A 12,529-nucleotide genomic window follows, 5' to 3' on the forward strand; every position below is an offset into this window, starting at 1 on the left:
TCTTTACCCAGAGGCAACACAGGAAAACAGACAACTGATATGGAAAATATTTGTTAGAAGCAGTTAAACACAAGGACCATTCTGTACCTACCTTATACTAGGTGCTGACAAATAACAGCATTATTTCAGAGACAAGTTAAAACGTAGTTTCAAAAGGGACTTTTAAAAATATCTAGCCTAGCATCTTTTCAGCTATTTATTGACTTTATGTTAGAAATGTTCCTGCAATTTTATCTTAAACTTTGTTTTATGTGTATTTTCTAGCATCTTCACTGATTTTTAGATTCAGTGTATGTAAATATTATACATAACATATAGCAGTAAGTGGTGGCATACACACTTAATACTGAACTGCATACATGGTTTAAACAGTAAGTTCCCTCCGATGTGGTTAAGTCATATGTAAGAACATATCAAATGTTGCCTATATAAATTATAGAAGAAAATTTCTCCGTCAAATAGAAGTATACAGGTGTATAATACACTCTAGAGATTATCAAACAAATCTATTGCCTAGCATATGGTTCATAGATTAAAAGGCTACCGTTCTGCACTGTAGAGAATCTAACTCTTTATTGCATTAGCCTTTAACTCTTTATTACATTAGTCTTCATGGTGCTTTATATAGCTCTAATAATTCTGATGTGATGCCTCATTGCTACATTTCGTATTGAAAAAGAGGGCAATGTGTTTGTCCTTTTAAATAGGTGGCACACTCACACCACATTGCTTTGCTTTCGTTGTGCAGGCTGTGTCGAAACATCCATTCCCAAAATAGCCATTCAGTGCTTTTCTAAGTACAGTTTTATTTTTCACAGTACATTAGAAACGTACTGGAGTCCTCTGCTAGGGGTCTATTTCATAGCTGCTTTAACGTCCTTATTGCATCCAAAAAGTAATGATCATTCTGCTTAGCAGTTATGAATGGCAAATGGTGCAGGAGTTACGACTTCACAGCAGTGGTGGAACATCATTGCGCGCACATAACAATTAAGAAAGTACAAGCTAAGAACTAAATCCATGGAGGAATGAGTAAATTTGATTTCCTCAGCTGAAATTGCTGAGATTGTTACAATCGAACGTGAGTGGACTGAGGTGGCTGTGAAGGGGATTCACAAAGGTCAGTGGCTTGACCAGAGGACCGGCCATGCCATAGGAGGTAGCACAGGGAGAAGTAACTCCTTCTGTAGAAGGGCAGCCTCCTCTTGTATTTTCAGCCCTGAATCTCCTTCTAGAGCGAGGTGTCTAACCTAGGGTAGGTCTTTCTCCAAAGAAGTCAGAAGCGTTGCTTTAAGGTGCAGTAGGGCTTGGTGATTTGGGCACCCAGGGCACCAGGTGAGGTACACTTGTAGAAAGGAGCTCAGCTTATGCAAGTGGTTGTCTAGATTTGGTGCTAAAAGCTTGTTCTGGGTCTTTCCAGCTGATGGTGTTAGCTTTTTGTATTAAACTTTTTGGACTGCAAATTAGAATCCAGTTCTTCTCACTTCTATAAGCAGAGCATCTGCACAAAGCATATTCAGGGCACAGAGCAAAAAACTGTGGGTAGGAAGAGGTCTAACTTGAGAATCTCAGGTTAGACCATCAGAACTTGAGACTGATGCTTTGTTTATTGGCAGAAAAGCAGAAAGGCGCTCTTGGGATGCTCGCAGCTTACTTTGTATTAAGTAAGGGACAAAGAACTAGGCTGTTCAGGCAATTTTTGCTGTTGAAAGTGAAGAGGAAATTTCATAAGCAGCAACTAGATTCTGCATTCAGGTGGATTAATCATTCAGACATCAGAAATCAAACCCTTTGGTTTTCTGATTGTAATTTATATGCTACTTTGACATTACTTCTGTGGTTTTACCCATCCTGAACATGAAAGGAAAAAAATCTGCGTACATTGGTGATACCGCTCTAAGGAATTTTTTAGGTCTGCCATGATTTTTTCCTTTCTTGACTGGAACAGATGGGACGAAAGACAACGGAAAAGACTGTGTGTAATAGAGGCAGACACTGCCAAATTAATACTCACACTGCGCTCATTTAAGTTTACTCTGCAATTAATTTTGTTTTCTAAGGAAAGAGACAATACAAGTCTGTTGAGGTCTAGTCTATGTGCAGTGTATGTCTGAAATATATTGCAAGGGTAATATTTGATTGTATGCATATTAAAACCTGAGATTGGATTTAGCAATCTCAATTAAAGCACCACAAGTGAGTGGTGTGAATTTGAAAGACACTGAACAGTTGCCATTTCTTGGTATTTGGTGCCAGAAACATCTAAAAATATTATTTCTGAATGTAGATTTAGAATGGTCAGTTGAGGTTGTCAGCTTAGGATATCTTTGCCAAAACCAGTACTCCAAAAAAGGAGCTCATCTGCCACCACGAATAATGAGCTCAGATGGTGTCACTCCGGAATTACTCTTTTGGGTTTGTTTTTTAAACAGTCCTTCAATGACTGTGGATAATGTGGTTGCATCTGTGCATTTGAGCCCAGGGAAGACTTTTGTGCCCGTTATTTCTCAGAACTACTTTTTTTTTTTTTTTTCTTTCTTGCACAGGACATATGCTTAAAACTGCTGCTAGTAAGGGCGTTGTGCCCAGTAGTGACTGCAGCTATGCTGTGCTCGTATGCACATATGCGTGCTGTTATTTCTCATTGCTCATCGTGGAGTTTTCCCTGAATGACTGTGGGATTGGTGCCAACACATTTTGTAAAAATTTGTTTGTTTATTTTGTGGGGTGCTGTAATAGACTACTTCAGAATGAGAAGAAAATGTAGATATACTGCAATGTTCTTAAAGCAGGCTTCCACCATTTGTTCCAGCATCATTGGGTGTATGTGTTAGGGTCATCTTGGTGGCTCTAAGGGCTCCTCACTAGCAACATAGTGATGCCAGAGACTTCTGTCTGCGTTGCTGTGTGCTTGGGCACTGCCATCCTGCACCATGTGCCAGAGCCTTTGTCAACCTCACTTCCCTTGCAGATGAATTTTTCCTCACTGGGTTGTTAACTGTTGACTTTCTCATTTCCGCTGTCCTTTGTCCAACCCTATGTCGCCAGCAGTGTATTCTCCTATTGGTTATCTTTTTTTGTTGTTGTCTTTTATTTTCATTGCTGGAATCTGTTTGTAGTCAATTGTCTCTCTTTGGCCTAACTTCTCATTAAATTCATTTTTTCCCTTGTGCATCCTCTTGCCTTTCCCGTAGCGCAGCCCATTGTCTGCCCTGACACTTGTTCTTCTGGAGGAACAGGGATGTTGTGTTCAATTACTTGAAACCTGATCCAAAGAAACTCAAAGCCAGGTTGCCCAGAGAGGTGGTGGATGCCCCATTCCTGGAAACATTCAAGGCCAGGTTGGACGGGGCTCTGAGCAACCTGATTTGGTTGGAGATGTCCCTGCTTCTTGTAGGGAGGTTGGACTAGATGACCTTTTGAAGGTTCCTTCCAACCCAAACTATTCTATGATTCTATTCTATAAGACAGTAGAGGATTTTGTTGGTTTTGGGCTGTCTAGCTGCTCCATTCTGCAGCATTGTCTCTGGCCACTTGGCTTTGATCATTGTGACACTGGAACACGTAGGGAGGAAGCTGACAGGCAGTTGGTGGCTTCCTCAGTTTTAAAATTGATGTCAATGTGTAGTTCAGTGACCTAACAGAGGAGACTTGGTACAGCAGTTAACACCTGAGTTCTACAAAATAGGCAAGACTCAGATTTAAAAGTTCTTAGAAAATCTAGATTAGAAGGTAAATCGGTATCTTAAAATAAAGAAACGTATAGCCTGATAACCACAAAGGCTTTATTATGTTTCTATTAAGTTTTCCTTGGTGATCAGAAGATACTACAATAACCCACTCATTATTTTAGACCAATTTTGTGGATTCTTAGCAAGAATTCATTCCAATCATTCTCATGGGTTGAACTCTAAAAATGCTAAGCTGTGCAAGATAAATATTATTAATGCAACATCAAATTAAAATTGAAAAAGATTGAATATTAATAAGATTTCACATATGAATGAATACTTTTTGTGTCACTGGAATACTAATTAGTTTTTCTATGCCACAGACAAATTATTTTGGTCATTTGTATGATTTAATTATGAAAATACATTTCTGAGTATGGAAGACTGAGTTTTTAGTAAGATAGTTACAGATTTGGGAGATTTAGAAGATCTTATTTCTGGTTTTGTATGAACATTTAGAACTCTGTAAACTTTTGGATTCATAGTAGTATGTTGTCTGTAAGTGAACGTACTCATTTAAAAAAATAATAAAGTGTGGTTTCATGGAAGGCAGTATTTTTCTTTTGAAATCTAGTCTCCTGTGCTTAGCTGCTGAGCTTTCGTAAGATACCCCTTACTTGAAAACACAAGAATTGGAGGAGTTAAGGACGAGATTGGGATTTTTTTTTTTTGGTTGAGGTATATGTGCAGGTGGTGTTTGTTTTTTAAATTACATTTTTTGAAAGTTAAGTGAATAGCAGGAGTGCAAGATGAAGCATTCAGAAATGAGGAGATATCAGAAATAATTTACTTTCTTCAAGAAGTGAAACGGTGGGATGATAAGATAGCAGAAACCTAACAGAGCTTCTGAGATGGAGGAAAACGGGTAGAAGCTGGTCTGAGCATGGTGGCTCAGACCACCATGAGGCTAAGTGAGCAGAAATTGGGAATCTGTAGCAGAGTAAATGTACAGTAATGTGCTCACATCTGTAAGGATCAGGAAAGATTGTATCATATTTCATTAGTTTTGATTAATTTCAATCAGTTTGGAGCCCCTCATTTCAAGAAGGACATTGAGTTGCTGGAGCGTGTCCAGAGAAGGGCAGCGAAGCTTGTTGAAGGGTCTGGAGCACAAGTCTTATGAGGAGCAGCTGAGGGAACTGGGATTGTTTAGTCTGGAGAAAAGGCTGAGGGGAGACCTCATTGCTTTCTACAACTGCCTGAGAGGAGGTTGTAGTCAGGTTGGTGTTGGTCTCTTCTCCTAAGTAAGTAGTGGTAGGACGAGAGGAAATGGCCTCAAGTTACATCAGAGGAGGTTTAGACTGGATATTAGGAAAAATTTATTTACTCAAAGAGTGGTCAAACATTGGAATAGGCTGCCCAGGGAAGTGGCGGAGTCACCGTCCCTGGAGGTGTTCAAAGAACGAGTAGACGTGGCACTTCAGGACATAAACTTCAGGTTTAGTAGGCCTGGTGGTGTTGTGTTGATGGTTGGACTTGATGGTCTTAGAGGTCTTTTCCAACCTTAATAATTCTCTTATTCTATTATTGCACCTTCAAAGGCCAAATTAGGGCTTTGCAGCTTTGTGCCTTGCTGTGCGTGAAAAAAATCCTCTTTTTTTCTTAACTGAAAAATGACTGAAAGATCAGATCCTGTAAGGAGCACTGAAATTACTTTTTTAAAAACACTTCATAGTGCATTTATTAATGTATGATTTTCCTTCTGCCTGGCTGGAAGGGTAGTTTGGGACACTTAGCATGATGCTATTCAGATGTTAAACCATTAGTGAAAAGTTGGGGGTAAATTGTGGTGTTATCTTTTTATTATTCATAAACAGAATTAGAAGTAGTACATTTTTGCCCAAAAGATAAATAAGTATTTAGCACAGAAGCTTGCTCTTTATTGAGAAAAAAAAAATCCATGAACTAGATTCAAATGAAAGGCTTTTTAATTTTTTTTTTCCATTACCTTTTGAGATCCCATTACTCTCAGCTTGCTAAATCCTGGCTCCTATAGTGAGACTATAGTGCTGAAAGTCCCTTTGCTGCTGGCCTTGGCTTAAACAAAGGGGCTAGCTTGATTTGATTTTTTTTTTTTTTAATGCTATGTATGTTCAGCAAGATTATTTGTTTTAATGAGGGTTGGTTTCATTTTTGGGATGCCCAGCTTATGGCAGGCATCAGTGCTTTCCAGCGTTAGAATGCCCTGGCATACTAAGCTTAATTTAAATTAAAGTGAAGTTGTCAGAATAAATGAATAATTGAACAAGGTATATTTTGTGAAATTCCTGGGGGATTTTCTTTCCCTTCTTTTATACATATTAATTAGCAGGGAGCACTTCTCTGCAGTGAGAGCCTGGAGTGTCGTCATCTGCTGCAGGTAGTGCTGGTGGATACCTGCAAATGGTCATCGTCCTCCTCCTCTTCCCAAAAGCCTCTGTGGCCTACATTTACAAAACAGTGACAATAGTGGTGATTTTCTTTCATAAAGGTTCTGTTGAAGAGTTAGGCACTTATATGTTGAGTGAAGATGTTGAAGATAAGGTGAAAAAGTTGACGCAGCTTTGCTTTTTGTTGCGGTGCTAAGCATATCGGTGTTATGGACTCCAACCTGTTTGTTACGTGCTGGAAACTGCATCTCTAGTTTGGGAGAAGGAGGAGGATGGTCAAGACTTTGTTCCTCCCAGTGCTCTAATTTATTTTCCAGCTCTGCCTGTTGCTATTCAGTTTAACTCTCCAGTTAATTTCAGCCTGTTAACTACAGTGTTCTGTCCTTGAATTTACAGAGCACTTTGTTACAGACTTATGTAGGGATTTTATTTTTTTTTTTTTTCCCCTGCCTGCTGGTTGGGTTTTTTTCCTATTTAAAATAGTTCTAACTCCTCCTTGTATTTTACCATTTTTCTGTTATGAAGAAGAAAACGGTTTCCCTCCCCCCCAGTTTCAGGCGGGACATGTGAAGGCCCCACATAAACGGGAACTGACTGAATGTGAACTCTGGCTGTGTGCAAAGATGTGTCTGGTGCAGAACAGATAAGAAAAAAAAAAATCTACAGTCTTACAGCAGATGCTGCAACAGTATTTAAAAAAAAAACAGTAGCTGTGTGACAGTATCCCATTAAATTAGGGAAGTGAATTCCTTTGTGTATCTTGGTCATCTTAAGCCTTTAAAGATATTTTTAATCCTTGTCAAACACTGGTATGTTTACTTTGGTTAACAGCCATAGAGTTTAGTCTCTTTGAACACTAAAAATATCCAGTGTTTTCTTAATATAATTAAGTGGTAACCCTTAAAACCTTTTCATGTGGTTTGCGTGTGGATAATGTGTGGTGAATCAGAGAACCTACTGGGTGTAAAGAATTATCTGTTAAACAGTACCAAATGCTGAGGGGTTTTATTATCAAAATATACTGATTGTAATAAATGGCATTCAGTATGTCATTTCACTCTGTGCTGGAAGCATTTACAACACAATGCATCATCACGGCTAAACAGGGAATTTAAAGGTGTAATGACAGTAGGTGAGCATACAGTGGCACTCCCCTGGGTTGCCTCCAGGCACTCTTTTTGAAAAATCCAGTATGAACTTTGAGATGATACAGCAACCTTTTCCTCAGAGAGCTCTTCAGGACTTCAAAAGTGGAAGTATGGGAAAGAATATTCAACTGTTCATCTTAAATTGGAGTCCTGTAAAGCAGCAGAGTCTGCTTCAGTAAGATTTCAGGTTCTAATCCTTAGATATTTTGCCTTCTTAACCTGACAATAAAGGTACATTTATCCAGTAGACCTGTTTTATAGCTGAAGTCCAGTTGCCTTTGGAGCTAATTGAGCTGGAAGGGTCTTATTGACGTCCAGAGGACAGATGATAAAAGACTTTGTATTTGTACCTTGTCATACAGGCACATCTCATCCGTGCCACGAGAGATGCTGCTGACATGCACAAACAGCAGCATCTTATAATTGATTGAATTTATTGTTATCTTTTAGAAGACAACAGCAGGTATGACAAAATGTCCCCTGCTGCCCTACTTCACATGATGAAGTGATTCATCATGTGAAGTAAAACAAAATGCGTTGGGTTTGACAGAATGGTGTTAGCCACAAAGTTTATGTGTGTATGTGTATATAATTGCACATGGAGTAATATGTATATATTTAAATATACAATATTTTCTTATGTGAGTATTATTGTTCACTTTCTCTGTGATTTTTGATTGCATAAGGTGAAACTAAGTTTACTAATATTTTTGGAACAAAATAACTGTTACAATTTTAGAGAACAGCAGAGGGTCCTGCAGGAGGGACTAGCACCGAAACAGTCTTGTGCAGAGCAGAACCTTGAGACCAGCTAATCGTGTTGGTTTGGGTGCTGCCAGTACGCAGTAGGGCACAAGTATAGGCCATGAGGAATGTTTTCCAAATACGAATTGAAGGAAGGTGATACACACGCTAAGGGGGACAGCAATCAAGTAATGCGATTTCAAGCAAGAGGCTGTCCACATAACTTTCAAAAGTTAAGTAAGTGAGAAGATGACTGAAAAATTTGCAATCAAGTTGGATCAGAGGAGAGCAGAGATCATGAGGGAATTGTACAAGACCTGGCAGAAGTAGTTTGGCTGGACAGATTTGCCCCATGTGTCACTGAGCCCATATGGCTCTCAGAAGGTGGCTGAGGTTGTTCAATACTCACTTTTTCAACAGTTGATGTTTTAAGGTTTTAGTTTTTTAAGGAATCTAAAGGCTGCAAACTGACTAATGTGATAGTCTAGGGACAGGCGCTGAATCATAGTGATGAAATGGGTTTTTACGGCTTTTGTGATCAACTTTATTATATGTCTAATGTCAAAGATAAGGTTAGATCTTATCCTTGCTGTGATTTTCCATTTTCATTATCCATAGCTAATGGAGATTCAGCATCAACAAAGTCTTGCCTGACAAAGGCAATTCCCATTGAAAAGTAGATCTGTGCTCAGATATTTCATAATATCAGTGCTACTTTTGATATTAATATTACTGATTTATATAATAGAAGTTCAGAGAGGAGACAATCAAATTTGTGTTTCACAGAATCACAGACTGGTTGAGTTTGGAAAGGACCTCTACAGGTCATCTGGTCCAATCTGCCTGCTCAAGCAGGGGTTTTAAAAAGCAAGGTAAAAGATGAGGCAGACATGATTAGAGATGTACACAGGGAAGCAGCAGAGTTTCCATAACTGCCCACGTCTCCAGACTGGTGTCCATGGGTGCTCTGAATGCAGCCTCTGCGAGTGGGAGCTGCTGCACCTCTCTTATCACTGTGGTGTGCAGAACGTGAAGCTGGGAAGTTGAGCCACATTATCCAACACTCCACTTATATCATCAGATGCTGCTATATTGCTCTGCAATCCTTATTTCAAACAAGTCTAACCAAGGGATATTTTCACTTTGCTACTTCTACAGCATGTTGCCAGTGTGCCTGTTTCCCTTCCTCAGGCTTTGTACGGTGTTTAGCAGGGCCACAGCACCCCTCCTGTCAGAGGGCCTCCACACCTGGAGCATCTGCTGTCTTTGGCTTTTTCCAGATGTAGCCACTGCTTCCTACCTTGTTTTCATTTCCAGTACTTTGGCATCTAATTTCCCATATGCTGCTCTTGCTTTCTCCTGCTGTTCCTGTGAGTTCATCTACACGGATGAGTTACCACAGTTTAACACATTGGTGAAGCCGTGGTGATTCTGCAGGCCCTTAGTGATGAAAGTGTCAACTTAAACTTTCTTGATTAAATCCCTTTCATAACATAGGTGTAAATGTGTGGGACAGGTAGACGCAAGCTTGCTCTGTCTACAGGCCTGCTTTGCTCTAGAAGGTTCTCAAGCCTGTGTAGTACATCTTCCAGTAAACCGCAGTTACTCGATGTTGCCAGCCTCTTTCCAGCAGCTTAAATACCTATGGGAGCTTCCTGGCTTGTGCTGCTTGTTGCTTCAGCATCTCTGAATCTTCAGAAATGCCAGACACGGTAAGATTGTTGTGTTCAAGCTGCAAACAAAAGACTGAAGAGGAAGGTGTGTATGTCTGCAGGATTAAAAACAGCTAATAACAGTAGTACTATTATACAAATTCATTTTCGGTTCTCAGCAAAAGTATATCGTGCAAATTTGCATCAGGCCTTTGAGTCGGTGGAGTGATTCAGGCCCTGTATGTAGGAGCATGAGGTCTTTCCCCAGCCCCTCCTGCAGTGAGTGGGACGCGTGGAACAGCTCCTCTTGAAAGGTGGAGGCAATCAAAGCTGTGATGGCTTATCAACAGTCTTTCTTTTTTTTATTGGTATCTACAAAGCCTGCTACGGTGGGCTTCTCTGCTGCTGAATGAGCTACCTGGGAACCCTGATGCATCTGGAGTTGTCTGTAAAACCTGCTTGAAGGGGGGAAATTCTCTCTTTAAACATTGGATGTCATTGCTTTAAAAAAATGCTGACACTTTAAAGGAGAAGAGGGAGGAAGGTGTTTGGGGGTTCTTCGTTTCCTCCAATACCGTGCATGTTCAGTAGATAGTCAAAGGATTGATCTGAGGATTCTTGAATGTGGAGATGTTTCCGTTTGGTTTTTTTTTTTTCATGTGTAGGAACTCCTGATAGAACACCTCTATAATTTTTACATTTTCAGAAATGATCAATATTAAACTCTTACTGTAAGAAATCTGACTCAGTTACTTAGTGTGGCTTTGTAATTGTCTGTATTCATTTCCTTTCTAAGATACAGTACTTGCTTAAAAATTCCAAGGATACACATGTGTAAATTTGTAATTTTCTTTACATTTTAGAGCATAAACTAAAACTGCACAACTTTGTCACTGAAACTGCATCCCCTGCAGGAGCTGTTGTATTCACTGTGGTTGTACAGTGTCGCAACTTGACCTTTTTGTGCCACATAATTTTTTTCCTTATCGGGAAGAAATTAAAAAGACCTGTCATCTTGTTACATTAATAGGCAGATAGGGCTGCACAGGTTGATATAAAAAATAAGCATACTAAGATAGCTGAGCTTAAGTAAATATATTTAGTAGTTATCATAATCTATGCAAGTGTTCTTTAAATTTTTTGAAATTAGATTGCTGTGCCATAATAAACGTGAACTTCATTGCCCAGCACCCAGGCTTTGGTACCTTGCCATTTGGATTTACAGAATCTGAATTTCCCTGGTTTGTTTTCCATAGAAATGAAATATGTTGTTTATTTAGGGATAACAGTCAGCCTCTAGTTGAGAATATATAACCAGTGAGTGCAATAAGCAACCAGAAGGAATGTCGGGGGCAGAAATGTCTGTTTGGCTGTATCAGGCAGTAGACATCTATCTGCTTTTATGTGATTCTCTATTCTTTGCTTTTTTTTTAACCATACAGAATCAGTACGCTATACATTGCTGCTGACAGCGGGCAATTTCTGAATTCCCAGTAGAATTGAATTTTGAGACGATTTAGATGTGTGGACTTAAACGTGGCTTCCTGAAGCCTTGTCTGGCGGAAGTAAATTGGAGTTTCATAGCCGGTGTCAGTGGGCCAAGACTTGAAATTTATTGTTATTTTCCTACCCTTAAGAAGAAAAAGAAAGGTGATACTGGAAGATCAGAGACTGTTTGGATAATTTTGGTGGCTAGCGTGGTGCAGTACAATGTAAGTTTTGACAGTTTAGCAATTTAATTTAGAGATCCTTGCTGGGATCTCAGAGTGTTCAGCTCTTTCAGACAGAATGAGCTTGGACAAGTTGTTGCAGTCGCTAAGGGGCAGGCAGACCACAGAGCCAGGCTCAAAACCCATGTGTATGTAGATGTTGAGTCCTCAGTACCAAGAGTTTCACTCTGGAGGTCCTCTCCTGCTGCACTATGAGTTGGTTGTGTAGGCATGGCCTCAGATGGCTGTACTGGTGGGGAAGAGGAGCTGAGGAAGCAAGCTGGGGGGATCCAAATACTTTGTTGTAGCCAACTGGCGAGGCAGTAACATCCAGCCACAGGCACAATCGTTTCTGGCTAGTAATGTCTTAAATGGCTGAAGCACTTTTGCAAGTAGTCAGTTGAGCATATTTTCCACCATGGATTATTGACTTGAAATAAAAAGTGATTTGTGTTTAGAAGAGAAAAATGTGGACCCCTAAAATTTCTAAGGATAACATACCTGGGAATTAAGGCAGCAAAGGGACAATTAAAGCAAGCTGCATTTTGACATTTCTGATGGTTATTGCTGTGTAAAAGCCGATAGACTGCCAGGTATTTGAGGGCTTGAATATTCAGTATTTCAGTCAGCACAAATTAGTAGAACAAGATGAGAAGTGCTTCTGCAGCATGAACAAAACTACTCGTGTGTTTTCATGAAGGTTTATTTAGCTCTCCCTGGGAACATAGGCACAATTTGATCTCTGTGAAAAATGGTAGAAGGCTTCCGCTTTTTTTTCCCTTTTCATTTTGCTCAGTTGATTTATTTATGAGTTACTGTTTGTGTGGAAGGGTTGATTCGTTTTAGAGAGAAGTGGAAACTTCTGTCAGACGCTCCTGTTGGGTGTAGATTCACGTCCCTGCAATATGGTGCTAAGGCATTTTAAAGCAATTGTATTCTGGTTAAAACAAAAGTAATACGATAGAGAAGGTTTCAGGCGCTTCAGTGGCAGTGAAATAAAACTGCAAAACCTAAAACCGGGAGGCTGCAAGTGTCGCTTGCAACGTGTCGGGTGCCATAGATTAGTTCTGTATGACCTTTAGCAGGAGTGAAAACGTATTTGATTTTTGAGCTATCATTCCCAGACAGTACACAGAGGGCTGAAATCCTGCAGGTTTTGGCACGAAAAGATAGAGC

The 12,529-nt window shown here is 39.8% G+C and overlaps 1 protein-coding gene across 1 annotated transcript in view; it reads left to right on the forward strand.

The window, feature by feature from the left end:
* The window catches only part of SLC2A13 (solute carrier family 2 member 13), a 164,448-nt gene that overhangs the window by 100,164 nt on the left and 51,755 nt on the right, over positions 1-12,529 (forward strand). The window lies entirely within an intron of this gene.

This window comes from Chlamydotis macqueenii, chromosome 1, assembly GCF_036417535.1.
Source record: "Chlamydotis macqueenii isolate bChlMac1 chromosome 1, bChlMac1.mat, whole genome shotgun sequence".
Taxonomy (NCBI): Eukaryota; Metazoa; Chordata; class Aves; order Otidiformes; family Otididae; genus Chlamydotis; species Chlamydotis macqueenii.